General features: G+C 34.4%; 1 protein-coding gene across 10 annotated transcripts in view; it reads right to left on the reverse strand.

Annotated features, from left to right (window-relative positions):
- Window positions 1-21,949, reverse strand: part of LOC138707964 (thioredoxin reductase 1, cytoplasmic-like) — a 479,245-nt gene that overhangs the window by 139,494 nt on the left and 317,802 nt on the right. The window lies entirely within an intron of this gene.

Here is a 21,949-nt window from a genome sequence, read left to right on the forward strand (position 1 = left end):
AATGAATGAAGGACTTAGAAGAAGAAAATGTGCGTCTACAACAAAGGAAGGAAAAAGGAAGTGCAGAGTGCATCGTCATAAGGGACTCGATGGTTAGGTATGTGGGAGAACAAAATCCAGAACTGGAAGTGGAATCACAGTCTAATATATACAGTCACAAAGCTCAATACTTAGTAAATATGCAAACATAGATAGTTGCTCATCACCAGGATCGCTATTATCACCTCATCACAGACTCTTTCCCTAGCAGACGATAAAATGTATTGTACTTTCGATATTGTGTTCTTTTGGAAAAAATGAACACCTTTCTTCCACTATTGAAATATGAAATACATAAGGTTTATATATTATTTTCATAAAATATATATTATATTCTATAAACTCACCTTCCTGGATCTTTCGGAAGAAGGATAACTCTGACCGCTTTTTCTTACAATTTATAGTGCTACAAACGTCTCCTTGTAGCATAGTATTATTGAAATTATTGTATTTTAGCTATTTACAGTTATTACACCCGTAAAGAACATTTCACAGTTTACACAACTTTTCACAACAATGTGAAATACAGCACAGTCAATGCCTTTTCAATCCAAACCGTAATGTACCATAGATTCGAGTTTTCTATTTCAGTGTATGGAACTCAGTGAAATATTATAAACTTTATTGCGTATCATTGCTAAGTTTTATTTAGTGTAATGCATCTATAAGTTCCGTTTACTTCTTGGTGCATAATATGTTGCAGAAATAATTACAAAACTGTGTTATTTTAATGTTTTAACATAATCTGTTCGAATCAACATTTTAAGTTTAGAATTGAAGCTATTTTGAGGTTTAATAAAAAGGAATTTATATTGTGATTTTAATTTAGCACATCTAGCCTACCTTCCTTAATTGCAGACAGAAAATTTACTATACCATTCCTATGAAATTAGTGTATGTACGATTGTGTTACTTCGTCTCTTAGGTAGTAGACAGATACAGTAATTCAGTACTTTATTGTAGTATTAAAATACAGACAAATTGAATGTCCGGGATTTGATACTTGACATTATGTTTAATTATAATGTATAATTGCGAATATAGGAATATAAGTTAAATATAGTAATCATAACCTATAATTTCCATATGACATAACATCAACGAGTTGCATAACTTACATATGGGAGAGCATTGGGGACTACTAAAATTAGACAGAAAGAGGCAACTGGTACAGGAAACATAATCTATAATTTCAACATATTTAATATCCGTGTGGTGCAATTGAAAATTATTGAATCATGCATAAATGAATGTACAAGAATTTCGCAATATTTAATCGGAATAAAGGCAGGTATTACACATACGAACAACGTAATTTTCACAGCAAAAATAATATTACTCGCAAGTGAATTATGTCTGAAGTGTCTCATAAGCATTGTTTTAAATTTTATTAATGCAATTACACTACATTTTAGAAAAATATACGTTACTCTTTATGCATTCAAACTAATTTGTATGGTTGAAACGCGAGTCACATGGTCTCCTTACGGCCTGTATTAGATCACGATGGCAGTGACACAGTCTATTGTTCCTAGCACTCACAGTGCTCCAAGCGGCTACAAACTATCGCGAGAAATGCAAAAAATCATCCCAAGCTTCGTGACTGTATATAGTAGACTGTGGTGGAATGCTTCCCGGTAATACGAGTAGGCAAAATGAAAGATGAGATTGAGCAGCATGAATGAGGAGATCCAAAGAAAATCATTCTGCATGTGGGAACAAACGACATGAGAAGGAAAAGCGTGGAATACATCAAGTCGGACTTGTATGATCTGGTGTCTTCTATGAAGAAACGGTATCTGATGGCGGACATAATCATCAGCAGGATCGTCAGGCGTCGCGACGTCAACTGGAGGAAGGTGGGATGTGCAAACAAGATGTTTGAGTGGGTTACAGAGCAGATGGGGACACGGTGCACTTGAATGAGAGAGGGATGGCAGCGATGGGAGCTCTCTTCACTAGGGTGGCGGTGGCAATGAAAGAAGAGAGGAGTCAGCAATGAAGATGGATCAAAGCAGAGTCGAACAGCGTACAGGTGAGGACTAATCTGTTAAGGTTGCTACAGGTCAACTGCATAAGTGCAGTGAATAAAATCACTGAATTTTGGAATTTAGTTGATATCTACAATTCAGAGGTAATTATAAGTACAGAGCCATGGCTTCACAGTAACATAAATGACGCGCAAATATGTAGGAATATTTATATCATTTACAGAAGAGATAGAGATGACAGAGGCGGAGGAGTATTTGTTTGTATTAAAACATGTATAGATAGCAGCTTGTTATGGTCACATGCAGAATCAGAAATTATAGTGGTACGAATCAATAATAAATACAATGGTGAAAAGTGGGATATAATAGCATTCTATGGGCCTCCGAACGAAACAAACGTATTTACTTTGAATAAGCTGCAAGAAAAGATGTTCTCAATATCGTTAGAAAGGAAAGTCGTGTTAGCAGGGGATCTAAATCTGCTTGCAGTGAACTGGAATGGTCAGGTAGAGACAAACACTCTTTCACAAACATTTGTTAATTACCTAGTATGGGAACAAGGATTTACACAAGTCACAAATAAACCTACAAGAAACAATAACCTTTTAGATGTCTTCTTGATACGACCCTGGGATAGTTTTCACTCTTCACAAGTAATAGCTGGAATCAGTGACCATAACAGTGTTCAACTCGAGCTAAACTGGCTTCAGACAAATGTCCGTATAGATATCACTCGAAAAATATGGCAGTACAACAAAGCAGACATTAACAGTTTGCAAGGTTACCTTATAGATCAATATAACAAATTTTTAGGCGAGGGCAAAAACATGGGTCAAGTTTAGGAAAATTTAAAACAAATAATAACCAAGGCCACCTCTAAATATGTGCCATACAAAATAGTAAAAAGTAATTCAGACCTGGAATATTATACAAGATATGTCAGGCAACTTAAGAAAAAGGCTAGACGAGTATACAACATAAGAAACGTGAGTTCCGAAAATTACCAGAAATTCAAGGACCTACCCAAACAATTAGAAAGGGGAAAGAAAAAAGCAGAAGAGAACTACTTGCAAAATTTATTGAAATAACTGGGATAGGTTTTATAATTACGTGTGCAGAAGAAGGGGAAACCAAAATCGATACCAGTTTTGAGAGACACTAATGACCAAATAATTACAGGGGACAAACTAAAAGCACATTTATTGAACTCAAAATTTATTTCTATCTTCAATAAAAAAGAGAGATATTATAATCAAAGAAGTTGAATGCACAGAGATGTTCGAAATAACGGCTAAATTGTTTGGAACAGAATAAAACGACTACAAAACCGACAACCACGTGGTCCAGACGATATTCCCACAGAAATTATAAAGTTAGGAGATGAAGCCATGATACCACAGTCTAGTATAAACAGTCACGAAGCTTGGGATGAGTTTTTTGCATTTCTCGCGATATTTGCTAGCCGCTTGAAGCGTTGTGAGTTCTAGAAACAATAGATTGTGCCACTGCCATCATGATCTAATACAGGCCGTAAGGCAGACCATGTGACTCGCTTAACCCGATCATGAAGGGTGGTGTTTCAACCAAATAAATTAATTGGAATGCATGAAGAGTAACATATATTTCTCTAAAACGTAGTGTAATTGCATTAATAAAATTTAAAACAATGATTATGAGACATTTCAGACATAATTCACTTGCGAGTTAAGGTGTAATATTATTATTGGTGTGAAAATTACGTTGTTCGAATGTGTAATACCTGCCTTTATTTCGACAAAATATTGCGAAATTCTTGTACATTCATTTATGCATGATTCAATAATTTTCAATTGCACCACACAGATATTTAGATATGTTGAAATTATAGGTTATGTTTACTGTATCAGTACTTCAATACTCGTATTTATACATTATAATTAAGCATAATGTTATGTATGATACCCCTGCACATTCAATTTGTCTGTATTTGAATACTACAATTGAGTATTGAATTACTGTATTTATCTACTTCCTAAGAGTCGAAGTAACACAATCCTATGTACACTAATTTCGTAGGGGTGGTATGGTAAATTTTCTATCTACAATTAAGGAAGGTAGATGTGCTAAATTAAGATCACAATACAAATTCTTTTTTATTAAACCTCAAAATAACTTCCATTCTAAACTTAAAAATGTTGATGCGAACAGATTATGGTAACATGTAAAATTCTCTTCACATTAAAATACCACAGTTTTGTAATTATTTCTGCAACATATGAGCCGTTCAGAGCAGAAGTGGTGTAAGTCAAAATTGGGCAATGAGGTTTAAAGTAAAAATTCTGTAAAATATAGCACAAAGTAGCAATTAATATGTGCTTCATGCTATCTACTAACTACTAATAATTTAAATAAATTGAATATTAAATGCTACTTTGCGCTGTATTTTACAGAATGTTTACTTTAACCCTCATTACCCATTTTTTGACTTACACTACTTCTGTTCTAAACGGCTCATATTATGCAACAAGAAGTAAACGAAACTTATGGATACATTACACTAAATAAAACTTAGCAATGATACGCAACAAAGATATAATATAATATTTCACTGAGCTCCGTACACTGAAACAGAAAACCCGAACATACATTACTGCCTGGTCTAGATTGTAAGAAAAAGATGTCAGAGTTATCGTTCTTCCGAAAGATCCAGGAAGGTGAGTATATAAAATATGATACGTACTTTATGAAAATAATATAGAAACCTTATCTATTTCATATTTCAATAGTGGAAGGAAGGTGTTAATTTTTTCAAATGAACAAGATATCAAAAGTATACATTCTATCGTCTGCTAGGGAAAGGTTCTGTGATGAGGTCATAGCGATCCTGGTGGTTAGCATCTATGGATGCATATTTATTAAGTATTGAGCTTCGTGATTGTATATACTAGACTGTGATGGTACCGTACTTAATACGAATTTTTAATATATCAATAAATAATTGTAGTATCCTAGATGACTGGAAATCAGCTATCATAATCCCTATATATATATATATATATATATATATATATATATATATATATATATATATATATATATATAGTAGGAGACAAAAGCGATGCGAACATTTACAGACCTGTCAGTTTCACGTCAGTTATCTCCAAAATAATGGAACATCTAATAACACAATATATTCGCAACATTTTAGAAAATAATGAATGGCTGAACAAAAATCAACATGGCTTCAGACCAGGATATTCTTGCGAAAGTCAAATCACATCCTTAATACAAGATTTATCTGACGAAGTTGATGGCGGGGGGGGGGGGGGGAGAATAGATGGAGTTGTGATCGATTTCACTAAAGCTTTCGACATAGTGCCTCACGAAAAAAGTTTAGAGAAACTAAGCAGGCTTCCAACAGATAATCGAAAAGTAAGATGCATATATAAATTCTTAGAAAACAGGACCCAAAAGGTCAGACTAGAAAAAGAAATATCGGAACTAGGAAATGCAACATCAGGCATTCATGTGGCGGTTCTTGCACCCCTATTATATATATACTACTTCTCAGGTAAGGTTATTCACGGACGACTGTATAACATATAGACAAATTAGTGATGAATCCGATATTGTCACCTTACAAAATGATCTTAACGTTATTGAAACCTGGACAACAGAAAATAAAATGAAAATCAATGTGAGTAAAAGTAAGTCAATATCCTTCTGTAGCACACATAAAGAAATTTGTCTCAAATATCAGCTGAATGGTACACCCGTGCCACAAGTAACACTTGTAAATATACCTGGGTATAAAGTAAAAACTGGGTTGGGAGGAACAAGTCACTAATACAAGGAAAACCTGAAAGGCACTACATTTCTCTATGCATATTCTTAAGAAAGCTAACCGAAGGTCAAAATAATTAGCGTACAAAACCCTTGTTTTCCCAATTATGGAATATGGAGCAGTAGGGTGGGATCCGTACAGACAAAATCAAATCGATTCAATAGAAAAGGTGCAACGCAGGGCAGCAAAATATGTCAAAATGGGAAAGGGACATAGTGAAGAGATAGTAAAAACTTAGGGTGGAAATTTCTCAAATCAAGGCAACGAAAAACCAGACTTAGTGCATTGTTTAAGGCACAAATGAGACACAAAGCATGGACTGACATCAGTGTTAGGTTAGTGACACTGTCATACTTAGGCAGGGCTGATCATATTAGGAAGTTTAAATGCAGAAAACAAAGAACGGACGTTGTAAAATTTTCCTTTGTTAACCACAAAATAGTAAACTGGAAGAGCTTACCTGCGGCAATCTTTCAGGGTGGTCCTCTCAAAATCAATACATTTAAGGAAAGGTTAAGAAGATTAGACCACCAATTTAATTGTAGGTGCAATATAATTATCTAAGTTGTGTCATGTACTTAAGTTGATATGTAATAAATTAAGTTGATATGTAATGAATTAAGGTGACTTGTAATTACTTAAGCTGATAATAGTTAAATTTAATAGAAGTACTTATAAGTGTGGTTTATTATAGAGTAGTTTTTATTTGTAGTCCTAGGTTTATTGCATTTATTTATTTATAGTTAAAATTAAATTTACGTTCATTTTATTTTTTTATTGCTGTAATTATTGTAATTTTATTACTGTAATTATTGTAACGTTATTGTATATTACAGTATTTATCACTGCCACCGGCTGTATACCCAATTGCAGTGTTAATACATACAAACATACATACATGCTTACTAATGTATTAAACTTAAGAGGAACATTTCATATTTGTATTATATTATTGTAAGTAAACTTCATTTATGCACTAACAAAGTTTTTGTACTTTAATCATGTAAATTAGCCTACATGAGTTATACAAAATGTAACTTTTTGTCCCATCCCGCCTTCTAGGGAGTTACAAAGTACAGGGTTTTGAGTGCTAAATAATGTTGAAAAAGATGAACTGCATTGGTTTCATATTTAAGGCACTCATATATTACAACCAGATCCCTGTGTTTCACTTCACATTCTTGTGTGAAATACATACAAATGGATGCACCATGGTCTGTGGTCAGAACGTTATTCCAGCGAACACCCAAAACAGAATCTTGAAATTTAAAGGCATAATTTTCCGGAAAAACACATGACTAAGCATTCTCCTTTCTGTACGTTTTTGTTCTCTAAGAAATTTAGCTTCCACCTGTTAAAATAAATGCCATGGGGTGCAAGGGCGTCTAATTTTGTGGACAACTTTTCTAAAAAAATCATCATCTTGTGATTATAATATCTAAATTTGTTCTACCAAATTTCAAGTAATTTTCTCAATTAGGTTTTCTTCATAAAAATCTTGCAAGTAGTTAAATAAGAACCCTTTCTGGAAGCACACCTATTATACATTAACTAATTAAGATTGTCACATAATAATAATGGCTTTATTTAACCTGGCAGAGTTAAGGCCGTGTGGCCTTCTCTTACACTCAACCAGGATTAAAACTTGCTTACATAGTTGAACATACATAATAAATAATGTGATTTGTAGGCAGGGTCCATAGCGAACCTTTGCAGTAAGGAATGATAACCTAACAAGGAAGCCATGTAATGGTGCATCACATTCAAAACACTAACCAAAAGAGATGTGGAAACGATGGTCAGTCAGTCTGTTTCTATTATTATTTGCTGTTTGTTCTGTACTATAATACACATACTTTGTCAGTGCTGTGCAGTGTTAAATTGTGTGTTGATAACGACCTGCAACATATGTACAGTAACAGTGCAAGCTATAATGGTTAGCCCGTTATCAGTAATTCAGGTCTAAAACATCACAGGATGATAGCAAGAAACCCTTTAGATATAGTCCATTACCTGAAGTGGATACTTTATAATGTAAGTACATTCTTGTAAAAATCTCGCACGCATTCAATGTTTTATGTTAGGTTGTTAGTTTAAAATAATTATCTGTTATGTCACATCATCTTTCATTGCTCCACACATGTCGATGCATGCTTCATTTTCCAGCATAAGCACAGAGCCAATCATCAGTCGAGGTGCAGAAGGATTTTTCGATATATTTGTTGATATGTGAAGTCTTTATGTACCTATGGAATGAGAATTAGTGTAATTTTCCGGAAAAAAATGTTTACTCAACAGCATTGATGAATTTTTTTAAGACGGTCAAAATATATGTCATGTCAGAACCATATCGCTAAGCAGAGTATGCATCCTATGAGTACAGGCAATGCACGTAATTTTAAAAATATTTATTTACAATTCAGTTTCTGCAGCTTCATATTCAAATTACACATATATTGAGAAAATTAAACAGGGAATAAATTGACTCTTCATTTTTTTTAACTGTCGTGAACATTTTGAAAATTCTACTTCAAAAATGTATTAGTATTGTATTTAGAATAAATTATTCCAAAAAAACGATATCAGTGATGTGAAATAAAACTAAAAGTTTTTAACTCTCAATTGAGCCTAAGTTGACTGTGTGACACAGGATGAAAGGTATAAGCATTTATGTCTAGCAATGTGTGCCCATTTTTAATTTTTCCAATTTTGATTTATATTCCAAAAAATTTTTGACTGAAATAAAATTATAAGGGTTTTCTTTTTTAACTCCCTAAACACATACACAAATTTTCGAACTGTTTCGAAACATCAAAGGCACACACCTGTTCGATTTGATGTGTAATGCCTCATATTGTCATGAAATTCTCACAACTGGAGAATTCAGGGGGAAATGCTCGCATTATGACAATGAAACACTTTAATGTGGACTTTAGTAGTTTTAAAGAAAATAATAATGTAATCAAAGTAGTGCTCTTTACGTGATATACTCGTATTTTAAAGTTAATTAGTTCTTCAACAGATGATTTGAATATTGTTCAAAGGTATCCCATACAAGGTGAGTTTTGAACATGTTACAAGCGTTTGTTCTGACTTAATTTACGTTTCAGATATAAGTCATTTCTGCAAATAAAAAATTCTGAGGTGATTATTAAGCAATGTCTTATAATTCTGTGCCATTTAAAGTTAAAAAAAAATTGATAATGTATTTGAATAAAAATGTAAACAGAAAAACTGTTCAAATGTGCCCACTTCTCCCATAGTCAACCAGTGGAAACTTAATTGGACAATAATAATAATATAAAAGATTATATTTAGCAGTTCTATTCAAAATTCTGATTTTTACAACTGTTAAATGTCGTTCATTTATTTTATTTTATTGGGTTATTTTACGACGCTGTATCAACATCTAGGTTATTTAGCGTCTGAATGATATGAAGGTGATAATGCCGGTGAAATGAGTCTGGGGTCCAGCACCGAAAGTTACCCAGCATTTGCTCATATTGGGTTGAGGGAAAACCCCGGAAAAAAACCTCAACCAGACGTGCTGACCGTTACTCCACAGGTGTGGATAAATGTCGTTCATATTGACATTAAATAGCCTAAACTTCATTGCCATAAGTGAGGACTGGTCTTCCCAAAATGTTGCATATCTTTATTGTTTTGTATTTTTGGACTTTTGTGGTGACTGGAAAAAGTTGGTTACTAATTCTCAATGTTTTACTATAGTTTTAGATTTTGTTTAATATATTTCTCTTATGCTGGGAAAGGACACATTATGGAACAACACAACAGAGAGAAGAAAAGACTGAGGATTGAAACGTGGAATGTAAGGACTCTTCTACAAGCAGGTAAGTTGGAAAGCTTGAAGGAAGAAATGAGAAGAAATAAAGTGGATGTGATAGGAATATCAGAAATGAGGTGGGAAAATAGTGGCGAGTTGGTGAGTGATGAATTTAGGTTGTTTTATTCAAATGGTGAGTGCAAAGAAAGTCATGGTGTTGGTGTATTATTGGGACTATGTGTGAAAGATAAAGTGATATCAGTGCGTTATGTAGATGATCGGATGATAATGGTGAGACTACTAAGGAATAAAATAGACTTAGTACTAGTGCAAATTTACATGCCACATAGTGGATTATCTGAAGTCTGATTAATGTAATATGTAGTTATCGATAATGTACGTAATGGAGGAGGAAAGGAACTGGCCACCCTGCCCCATTATCTCCTGAACTAGTTGCCTCATAAGTAGTGTCATGTTGGTAACACATGTGAGGTTCAGACCTGTCTTCGAACAGTTGGCTAAACATAGTGGATTAGTAGACAAGGAAGTGGAAGAAAGCTATGACAAGATATAGTTGAGAAGGAGAAGAAGGGAGCATGTGTAATCCTAATGGGCGACTGGAATGCATTAGTAGGACAAGAATGGAAGAACAGTTGGAAAATGTGTGTTAGGAAAAAGAAATGTCAAAGGCAAATTGGTGAATTTCTGTAAAAGAAATGCAATGACTGTCTGAAATACATTATTTCAACAACATAAGAGAAGATACACATGAATATGCCCAAGGGAAGAAAGCAGATATCAGACTATGTACTGATACAGGAAAGATTTCAACATTGCTTTAAAAATTCAAAGACTTTATACCAGGAGTGGATATTAACTCAGATCATGTCCTGCTGATAGGCGAAGTTAATATTCATTTGAAGAGGATAAAAGGAAGACAGGTGACAAAAAAATTGAACATGCAAAATCTGAAGAATGAAGTGGAAAGAAGAAAATTTCAAATTTTCAAGAGAAAGCTGCTACATTAGAAATAACACCAGAGAACAGTGGTGAGTACTGGACTCATTTAAAAAGCTGTATACAGATAACAGCAGGAGAAACAATAGGATACAGAGAAGGTGTGAGAATGAAGAAAGCTTGGATCACAGGAAAAATGTTGGAGAAAATGGAAAAACAACAACACAGAAGAAGGTAGAAGAAACTATAGGAAACTAAACAACGAACTAAGAAGAGAACTGATAAGGTAAAGGAAGACTGAATGACAGAGAAATGTAAAAAAATAGAGAATCTAGAGATGAAAGAAAGATACAATGTAATGTATTGCAAAGTAAAATGTTTGGACTTTACAAATAAGAACAGGAAATCCATGTGATTGATAGAATATGAAATCTAAAATGAAATAACAGACAAGCAAGGAATATTGAACACATGGACGAAATATGTAAAAGAGTTATATGAGACAGAGAATCATTCAGATGAGTTAGCTATAGAAGATGAAGCAGCCATATGAGAAGACGAAAAAGGATTTTCTATTCTAAGAGAAGTCGAACTAGTAGTGCTTAAGGAAATGAAGAATGGGAAAGCAACAGGAATCCCCATTGAATTAGTGAAATGCTTGAGTCAAGACAAGAAGGAAATTCTATCATTATGCAACAAAATATATGAGAAAGGTAAATGGTTTGAAGATTTTATGGAGACAGTGTTGCTGCCAATACCAAAGAAAAATAATGCAAAGAAATGTAACGAGTTCAGGACTATCAGCCTGATATCGCACTCCATGAAGATTCTCCTGTGAATACTGAATTGACATCTATATTCTATGATGGAAGAACAGTTGGAAGAAGAGCAGTTTGGCTTCAGGAAGGGAAAAGGTACGAGGGATGCAATTGGACTGGTACAAATTACCGGCAAACAATACCTCAAGAAGCATAAAGAAGTGAACATAGTATTTGTGGACCTAGAAAAGACGTTTGGCAGAGTTGATTGGAACAAACTGATCAGGATCCTGAAGAAAATAGGTATGGATTGGATAGAGAGGAGGCAGTTCAGTAATCTTTACATGAAACAAGTCAATGTCAGGGTAAGAGAAGAAATGTCTGAATGAAGTGAAATAGGAGAGGATTATGATAAGGATGTCCTGTATCACTTACCCTGTTCAACATCTACCTGGAGGATTTAGTGAAGAACTGTTTTCAAAACATGGGAGGGGTGACAGTAGGAGGAAAAAGATTCATAAGATTTGCTGATGATGTGGCTCTGTTAGCAGTATGGGATGAAGATAAGTACAAACAAGACGAAGACCATGGTTATACGAAGGAAAATACCTTTTTTACTTTACTTGGGTATTTAACAACGCTGTATCAACTACGAGGTTATTCAAAGTCAATGGGATTGGTGATAGCGAGATATTTGGTGAGATGAGGCCTAAGATTCGTCATAGATTACCTGACATTTGTCTTATGGTTGGGGAAAATCTCGAAAAAAACCCAACCAGGTAATCAGACCAGGGTGGGAATCATACCCGCATCTGAGTGCAACTCCAAATCGGCAGGCAAGCGCCATAGCCAACTGAGCTACGCTGGTGTCTGAAGGAAAATAGAAAAGGTAAACATGCGAATACTAAATGAGGCAGTAGTGCAAGTGGACAGTTTTAAATATTTGGGGTGTACTATAAGCAGTAACATGAGCTGCTGCCAGGAAGTCAAAAGGAGGATAGCAATGGGAAAGGAAGCTCTTAATAGAAAAAGGAGCATCTTCTGCCTACCTCTGGAAAAAGAACTAAGCAAGAGACTAGTTAAGTGCTTAGTGTGGAGTGTGGCATTGTATGGGGCAGAAACATGGACATTACGACGAAGTGAAGAGAAGTGACTAGAAGCATTTGAAATGTGGATATGGAGAAGAATGGACTGTGTGAAATGGACAGACAGATTAAAAAATTAAGTTTTTTTTGGAAAGAGTGGGTGAAGAAAGAATGACGCTGAAACTAATCAGGAAGAGATGAAGGAATTGATTGGGTCACTGGCTGAGAAGAAACTGCCTATTGAAGGATGCACTGGAAGGAATGGTGAATGGGAGAAGAAATTGGGACAGAAGAAGATAACCGATAGACAACATTAAGATATATGGATCATATGCAGAGACTAAGAGCAAGGCAGAAAATAAGAACGATTGGAGAAAGCTGGGTTTGCAGCCCTTGAGCAGAACACTATGTATGTATATCTATCTTTCTAGGTATGTTTGAGTACCATAAATATTTACAGATATAAAAATAAAAATAGAAATAATAATAATAATAATAATAATAATAATAATAATAACAATAATAATAATATTAATAATAATAAACATTGAGAATTAGTAACCAAGTTTTTCCAGTCACTGCATAAGTCCAAAAATGCAAATGAATAAAATTATACAAAATTTTGGCTAGACCAATCCTCAGTTATGGCAGTGTAGTTTAGACTATTTAACATGAAGATGAATGATGTTTAACAGCTGTAGAAATGAGAATTTTTAAGATAATTGCTAGATATAGTCTTTTAGATCAGTGTTCCACCAACCGGTGTGCCTCCACAAGATGAAAGGCGTGACGCGAAAATTAATTAAATTTAAATTAAAACTAAAATGGTGTGATGACAAAACATGCCCAATCCCCGCAGTCTGTTGTGTGTGGTGAAAAACTCAGCAATGCTGCTATGGTTCCTAGTAATTTGAAACAACATTTGTTAATAAAACATTCCTTTCTGTCAAGCAAAGATGTAAATTAATTTCGACGGTTGTTGGAACAAAATAAAAAACAAGTAACGCACATGATGACATTGGTATGTATTTCGCAAAAGTACAGGAAGCTAGCTATAAGTTAGCTGAACTTATGGTAAAAGCCAAAAGTCATATACAATAGCTGAAACGTTGTTAATGCCTGTCTGTAAAGAAATGGTGAAAATAATCCTGGGTTCAGAAGCTGCTAGTGAAATTAAAAAAAAATTTCTCTTTCTGTTTACACAATTAGCAGCCGAGTTAGTGACAGGTCCAGTAACAATGAAGACATTATAAACTAGAAAATAAACAGCATTCAGAAGTTCTAACTTCCGATCGACGATTCCACCGATATTACAGTCTATACAAAACTAGAAAGGTATTGACAGTTCAGTGGCTTCTAAGCGTCACCATGGCAACTACTCAAACTGGCCAATCAGAGACCATGACAATAGGTCGACGTTGCCGACTGTTTTGCAACGAGCACATGCTTTGTTCGGAAGTGTTGAATCTTCGTTACTGTGTTACATCAAGTATTGATGTTCTGTTGTTGCTATTGTTTTCGTAGATATTTTGTTGCTGATGAAGGTAAAATTAGTTTGAGTTTATTTTTGAATTTAATTTAGTTGTGAGTGTACTTGCAATGCGATTTATGGTGTCCATGTGTTTCACTCATACAATATCACAAGGCATTCCTCCAGCAGTTAGCAGCACAAAACGAACCACGGGCTCAGAGGGAGAAAGGAGTGCTATATACAACGGACAGCAAGAGGTCTAGATAACGAGTTAGAAAGAGATTCTCTCTTCTAACTCTCTGGGTCTAGAAGTAACGGAAAAGGTGCTCCTCTTACAAGTCAAGCGAGAGAAATGTTTTGTAATGTGCGAGACTATTTCGAGAAAGAAGAGACAATGACGGGCCTCTTATTCCTGTATAACAGGTGGTAAATAGTACTGCAGAGGCTTTCAAAATAGGAAGGAACGTCATCATTAAAATAGGAAAGGAAAATTTTTAATTAAATGAGCAAGAGGGTGGACTTTCCCGACTTGAAACCCTGGGAAAGTAAAGAAAAGTGGAAAAGCCGGTGTCAAATTTAGATGCCTTTCAGGAGGATACAATCCGGTGGCAAGTAGGCCTATATTTATATTACCGACGGGAGAAGTATCCTACGTTAAAAAAGCCTCAAACTTCTATTCAAGATACAGATCTTTTCCATGGCAGTGTTTCTTCCCTGCACACTGTCTTAAAGAATTTAGGTTACAAGTATAAAAAAATCAATGGTCGTAAGGTATTAATGGAGAGAAATTATCGCTTACACACAATGTACCATATCCGCCGCATTCATTCATACGTTTATTATTATTATTATTATTATTATTATTATTATATTAGTTTGGTTAAAGACTACCGTATGATACAAATTTATAAGTTTATGATTTCTTGTCAGCTGCTTAGTTCCGAACAACAGACAAGCGGCGCAAAGAGCTGCACTGCACTACCGCACAACTTCACAACGTCACTCCCTTTCTGCGTGTGCGAGAGAGAACTGTCAATACCTTTCTAGTTTTGTATAAACTGTAGTGGTCACGCACAACTTCTTTCCTACATTTGGTGCACTGATGGGAATGTAATAATTGCAAGTAATTTTTTTTTTTTTTGCAAAAAACTGCCCAAGCGAGCAACTGGTTCTGTACAACTAATGAATATGTGGTCCGTAATGAATTAACATGGGAGGATTGCGTTAGTGTTTGTATAGACGGAACTGCTTCTATGACAGGCCGAGTGAAAGGATTCGTGGCTAAAGTACATGAAGTAAATCCTAACATACAGAGTGACTATTGTCTCATTCACCACAAAGCTATTGTTGCTAAGTCTTTGCCATCTCCTCTGAAAATTGTAATGGACGAAGTAGTAAAAGTCGTGAACATCATCACATCGTGGCCCCTAAGGGTACGGCCACACGAGCTACATTTGTCGCAGGTTTCTTGCTACAAATGTAGCTGCTGTAATTGTCGCAAAATGGGTGGCCACATGGGCACTACAATTACTGCTAGTTTCTGCGTTAAATGTTGCTACGTGTGGCCACATGACATGCCACACATAGCGACATTTGTAGCTAGTTCTTTTGCGTTTTGCAGCACGCAGCAGTAGTGCAGTAGTGTAGTGGAAGCTTTCTTCCGAGATGGAGTATGAAGCCAAAGTCACTTTGTGTGTGTTGTTAGTGTACATTATTACGGTCACATACAATTGTAATGCACATGAGAAGAAAATTTATAGCAGTGCCATATAGTTAACTTTTATTCCTGTGTCGATTTTACAACAGACAATATTGTTCGTCAGTAACAATCGGAAGTACGGTGTGGGTGAAGGGTTTGCTGAAAGACTGTATGAAGACCTAATTTCTCGTGGTTCTGTAGAAGGGTCATTGGGATTGTATGACAGGTTAGACATGCCCTTCCCTTTTAAATACATGAATTTCTGAAGCATATCCAAGTAAAACGAAGTTTTAAACATGACCCAAAACACAACTCAAAGAGGCAATCTGTTTGTAACATATTTGAGAGATCTGTCTTTTAAAAGAATTATGTTTTTTTTTTTTACCAAATGAAGTCGCTGTGAAGGGTTTACTGGAGCGCTATTGTATAGATTTTATTATTGAAGGAAACCTTTGGTCGAAAATGAAAGAAAAAATGTGTACTCTCAAAGAACGGTATTTTGAAAAGAGTATAAGTAAACACATCTATCATAAAGGTTCTTTTTCTTGGTTTTGCAGAATGCTTACTGGACGTTGCGGCAATTTAAACTTGACCCTTATATCCCAAAATACAACTCAAAGTGGAAATGTCTTTATAAACAATACTGATTTGTGAGGTCTGTCCTGCAAAAGAATTGTACGTTTTTTACCAAACAAAATTGCTGTGAAGGGTTTGCTAGAACGCTTTTGTATACATTTTATTATTGAAGAATTCTTTAGGTCGAAATTGAAAGAAGAAAAATGTATGTACTTTTTAAAGAAAGATATTTTGAAGAGAGTTAAAAAATAGGGCAACTCAGCTGGACTATACATAAGCGAAGCAATATTTATTGGCACCGTATTGTTAGTAACAAAATATGTCATATATATTGGCATTGTATTGTTATAAATCTGTCATGATAATAATTTCCCATCTAAAAGTCAATCTCCCTCACTACTTCACTCCCTCATAAACACAAGTTGAGTCTGTCGTTATGATTACATATACATACTGAGAATTTCAACCATTAAAAAAACGGGTTTTCCTTCAAATTTGAGAATGCCATTCTCCCATTGTAGGCCTACATCTTATCCAATAGAAAACAGAGTTTACGTTCTCTTAAAACATGATAGATCGCATTTCTCAGATTATTAAATTTCGGGGGAGGGGGAAACTGAAAGGTGAATCTTAGGGTATGTTACAGTTTCATGTCTCATAAAGTTTTTTACCTACAAAAGAAAATTTTAACGCTAAAAGATAAGCGGGGCGGTACAAATTGCGATATCTTATAGCTAATTTGAGAGACGAATTTCACTGCACTCATCAATGTCACTTGTTTTATTTTTAAATACATTAGGCCTGAATAAAATGCCAAGGTGTTGTTTGCCTGGCTGCAAATTCAATTACCAGAAAGGAACTTAGTGGTGATATTTACTTTTCCTTCTGGTGAATTAATAAAACACAGGAGTAAGATTAAGAAAATAGTATTTAAAATTAGCTTACGCGTGTATCCATACGCATTTGTAAATTTACATTGTGCTAAATTATTGTAATTCTCTACTGTAAAATGAATAACTTTGATTTGTTATTTCACTCTTTTTAAAGTGTTGATCTGTGTGTCCTTTACATGACATTTGATTTTCGATTTCCATCTCATTCCTAAAAAATTAAAGCATAACCATTCATTTTACACGGTTGTTTGTACTTTTATTACAATTTTTTTTTTCTTTTGCATGATATTTATTCTTTATTTATTGTCAGTTAGTAGATAAAAGTCTTTTGACATGTATATTCTTTGACTCGCTGAGTCTCCTCTGGGTTATTAGTAAAGCGGAAATAAATATTAATATAAATTTAAAGTTTAAAAATATGGATTTCATAATAAGCAATTCCCAGTAACTAACAACAATGTTAATTCGTTTAAGGTGGAAATTATTGGTCACGAATAGACCTAACATGTCAGACGGCGCCAAACTTGCTACATTTACTGCTCTGTGTGGCCGCTTCCATTTAACCTAATGCGATCTATAATTCCAGCTACATTTGTCGCAGAAAACTTGCTACAAATGTAGCTGCACGTGTAGCCACCCATGTCGCTACGTGTGGCCACCCAACAGCAATAAATGTCGCAGAAAAAATGGACCCGGACCCATTCGAGTTGCAACACAACCTTGGGATGCGCCAAACTTGCTACATTTACTGCTCCGTGTGGCCACTTCCATTTAACTCAATGCTGCCTATAATTCCAGCTACATTTGTCGCAGAAAACTTGCTACAAATGTAGCTCGTGTGGCCGTACCCTAAATAAGCCGCTTTTTTCTATTTTGCGTCAGGAAATGGGTTCAGAGCACACTACACTCCTGCTACATACAGAAGTGTGACGGTTATCACGAGGTAAAGTGTTAGCGCAAATATTTTAACTTAAAGAGGAGGTACTTGCATTTTTTGCTATTGAGGGGCATGAGTACACGGATTTATTTGCAGATGAATGGGTATTTAAGTTGGCATATCTTACCGATATTTTCGTACATTTGAATGAGCTTAACAGAAAAATGCAAGGTAGGAACAAAAATATTCTGACTGATATGGATAAGATTCAATAATTTGTGAATAAGCTGGATTTGTGGATACAGATTATTGAAAGTCGGTCGTTTGGGATGTTCCCAAATGTATGCCCCTTTGCTGACGATAATAAAGTGTTGATGAACTTAATTAAAGACGATTTAATAATTATGCAGCAGAAGTTCAAGAATTATTTTGGAGAGAATGTTCAAGACTTCGACTGGGTTTGTGATCCATTCATTGTGGATTGAAAACATCTTGCGAATAATACACTTGTACAAGAGGACCTGGCAGATTTAAAAACAGACAGAACATTGAAATTAAAACTTCTCGAATCACCTTTGGAAACATTTTGGTTGTCATTAAAGAGTGAATACCCGGCTATCTCCGAGATGGCAATTAATATGTTATTGCCATTTTCAACAGCATATATGTGTGAACTGGACTTCTCGACGTTAACTGAAATTAAAACATCAAAGCAGGAGAGACTCAAATCCATTGATGAAGAAATGAGGATTGTGCTGTCAACGATTCCACCACAGAAGGTATGAGTTAATTACTATAATATTAGTAATAGAAATGTGTATTTACTACAGTGAGTTAAAGTTCATAAATTAATAAATGCAAGAGTCGATTTCTGTTTTGTAGTAATGATGATCATAATAATAATAATAATAATAATAATAATAATAATAATATTAATAATACATTTCATTACATTACGTAATTATAAATGTTTTTGAGGGGATTAACATTTTTGTATGCTGTGTTGAGTCTAGGCTCATCTAGGGTATTCCATGAATAGAAAAAAGTTGCGGAACATGGTTTTAGATTATAAAAGCAATTATATAGCAGATAAATTAAAAGTAACACCTACAGAACAGGCAACATTGGCTTCAACATATAAAAGAATGGAATGCTCCAGAATACCTCCATAAACAGATTCTTTGCTACATGTCATGAGGGAAAAATACCTGTTTGGTGATCTCACAAATGATGGTTGGAGACTATAACATGTTACCACAGTCTAGTACATACAGTCGCGAAGCTTGGAGTGATTTTATGCATTTCTCGCGATAGTTGCTAGCCGCTTGGAGCGCTGTGTGTACTAGGAACAATAGACTGTGTCACTGCCATCATGATCTAATACAGGCTGGTAAGGCAGACCATGTGACTCGCTTAACCCGATCACGAAGGCGGCGTTTCAACCATATGAATTAATTGGAATGCATAAAAGTAACATATATTTCTCTAAAATGTAGTGTAATTGCATTAATAAAATTTAAAACAATGATTAGGAGACGCTTCAGACATAATTCCTTGTGAGTTAAGGTGTAATATTATTTTCGGTGTGAAAATTACATTGTTCGTATGTGTAATATATGTGCCTTTATTTCGATTAAATATTGCGAAATTATTGTACATTGACTTATGCACGATTCAATAATTTTCAGTTGCACTGCACGAATATTTAGATATGTTGAAATTGTAGGTTATGTGTACTGTCCCAGTTGCCCCTTTCTGTCTAATTTTAGTAGTATCCAATGCCCTGCCATTCATATGGAAATATTATAGGTTATGTTTACTATATCTTATATTCCTAAATTCGCAATTATACATTATAATTATGCATAATGTCATGTATAATACTCCACACATTCAATTTGTCTGTATTTTAATACTACAATTGAGTATTGAATTATTGTATTTATCTACTACCTAAGAGACGAAGTAACAATCGTACATACACTAATTTCATAAGAGGGGTATGATAAATTTTCTGTCTTTATCACAGAAGGTAGATGTGCTATATTAAAATCACAATATAAATTCTTTTTTATTAAACCTCAAAATAGCTTCCATTCTAAACTTAAAATGTTGATGCGAAAAGATTATGTTAACATGTAAAATTCTCTTCACATTAAAATAACACAGTTTTGTAATTATTTCTGTAACATATTATGTAACAAGAAGTAAAGGGAACTTATGGACACATTACACTAAATAAAACTTAGCTATGATACGCAATAAAGTTATAATATAATAATTCACTGAGCTCCATACATTGAAATAGAAAACCAAACATATATTATGGCCTGGTCTAGATCGAAAAGGCATTGACTGTGCCGTATTTCGCATTGTTGTGAAAAGTTGTGTAAACTGTGAAATGTTCGTTATCGGTTGTAATAACTGTAAATGGCTAAAATACAATAATTTGAGTAATAATATGGGACAAGGAAACGTTTGTTGCACTATAAATTCTAAGAAAAAGAGGTCAGAATTATCCTTCCGAAAGATCCAGGAAGGTGAGTTTATAAAATATAATATATACTTTATGAAAATAATATACAAACCTTATGTATTCCGTATTTCAATAGTGGAAGGAAGGAAGGATATCAAAAGTACAATACATTTTATCGTCTGCTAGGGAAAGAGTCTGTGATGAGGTGATAGTAGTGATCCTGGTGGCAAGCAACTATCTATGGATGCATATTTCAACTGTCTATGCGCAACTGTATATACTAAACTGTGATGTTACTAGATCTATTACTTGAAAGGATGATGATGATGATGATGATGATGGTACTGATATTATGATTAGATTATCAGACTTTTGAAGATGTATGGCCTAATGTATGTCAGTTTCTCGGCTTTCTCTATAGCCCTAAATTCCTCACATAATTATCACAATTTTGTTCCTCAAACAAATATACTACAGTAAAATCTCTCGTAACCGGCACCCAAATAACTGGCAATACCAAAACAACGGCACGTTTGGCTGAACAAAAAAAATAGTTTAAATCTGCCAGATTGCCATAGTCTGGGCCGTCAGTTTTGCCACATTAGGAATTTCGCACGAACTTTCTTTTTCAGTGAATATTCGAACTTAAAATTTGTGTATTATTTGTGTTGTGTGATATGTTTTAATAAGGAAAATTCACACAGTGTGTTGTGTGATATGTTTTAATAATGAAAATTCACACAGTTATGTTTATTTAGTTATGTTCCAGCCATCAGTGTTGCCACATTGGGAAGTTCGCACGAACTTTTGTTTTCAGTGAATATTGCAACTTAAAATTACTGTATTATTTGTGTTGTTTAATGTGTTTAAATAAGGAAAATCCATACAGTTTTTATGTTTATTCAGTTATGAGCAAGTGATAGAGAAATAAGCTTCACATGGCTGCAGTTTCAACATTGGCACCATGAAATACTTTTTTTTTTTTTTTTTTTTTGTACAAACTGGTATTTATTCAATTATCCAGCAAAATCTCGTATCAAGAACTAGCCTGGTCCATTTGGTGATGGTTAAGAAGTATTCTACTGTACTTGAGTCTCAATGTACACTTTCCCAGGATAATGATCTCGAAGAAATATTCATATTTTACCCTCAAGAGACTCGCAATCCAAAGTACCAGGTAGATCCCACAGATTCTTAATTTTGCTTCCAAATATGGCTGACCACAATGATGATAATTACGATAATGACATAATGAAGATTGCTGATGATGATGATGGTGATAGTGATAATTGTCACATAAAACATAATCACAGTAATATTTCTCAGAATTTCTTGGAAAGTTGTACTAAAACTCCATTAAGATGGAGAGTTTTAAATGCCTGTTCTCTGCAGAAGAGAAAAAAATGCCTAAGGGTCAAAATCAGGATAATAAAATTGAAGTGAAGGAACTGCAATTCAATTATAGAGGCAAAAAAAAAAAAAGATTTACAGGTTTACAAGAGATTAAGTAAAATAAACAT

This window comes from Periplaneta americana, chromosome 10 (assembly GCF_040183065.1).
Source record: "Periplaneta americana isolate PAMFEO1 chromosome 10, P.americana_PAMFEO1_priV1, whole genome shotgun sequence".
Classification (NCBI taxonomy): domain Eukaryota; kingdom Metazoa; phylum Arthropoda; class Insecta; order Blattodea; family Blattidae; genus Periplaneta; species Periplaneta americana.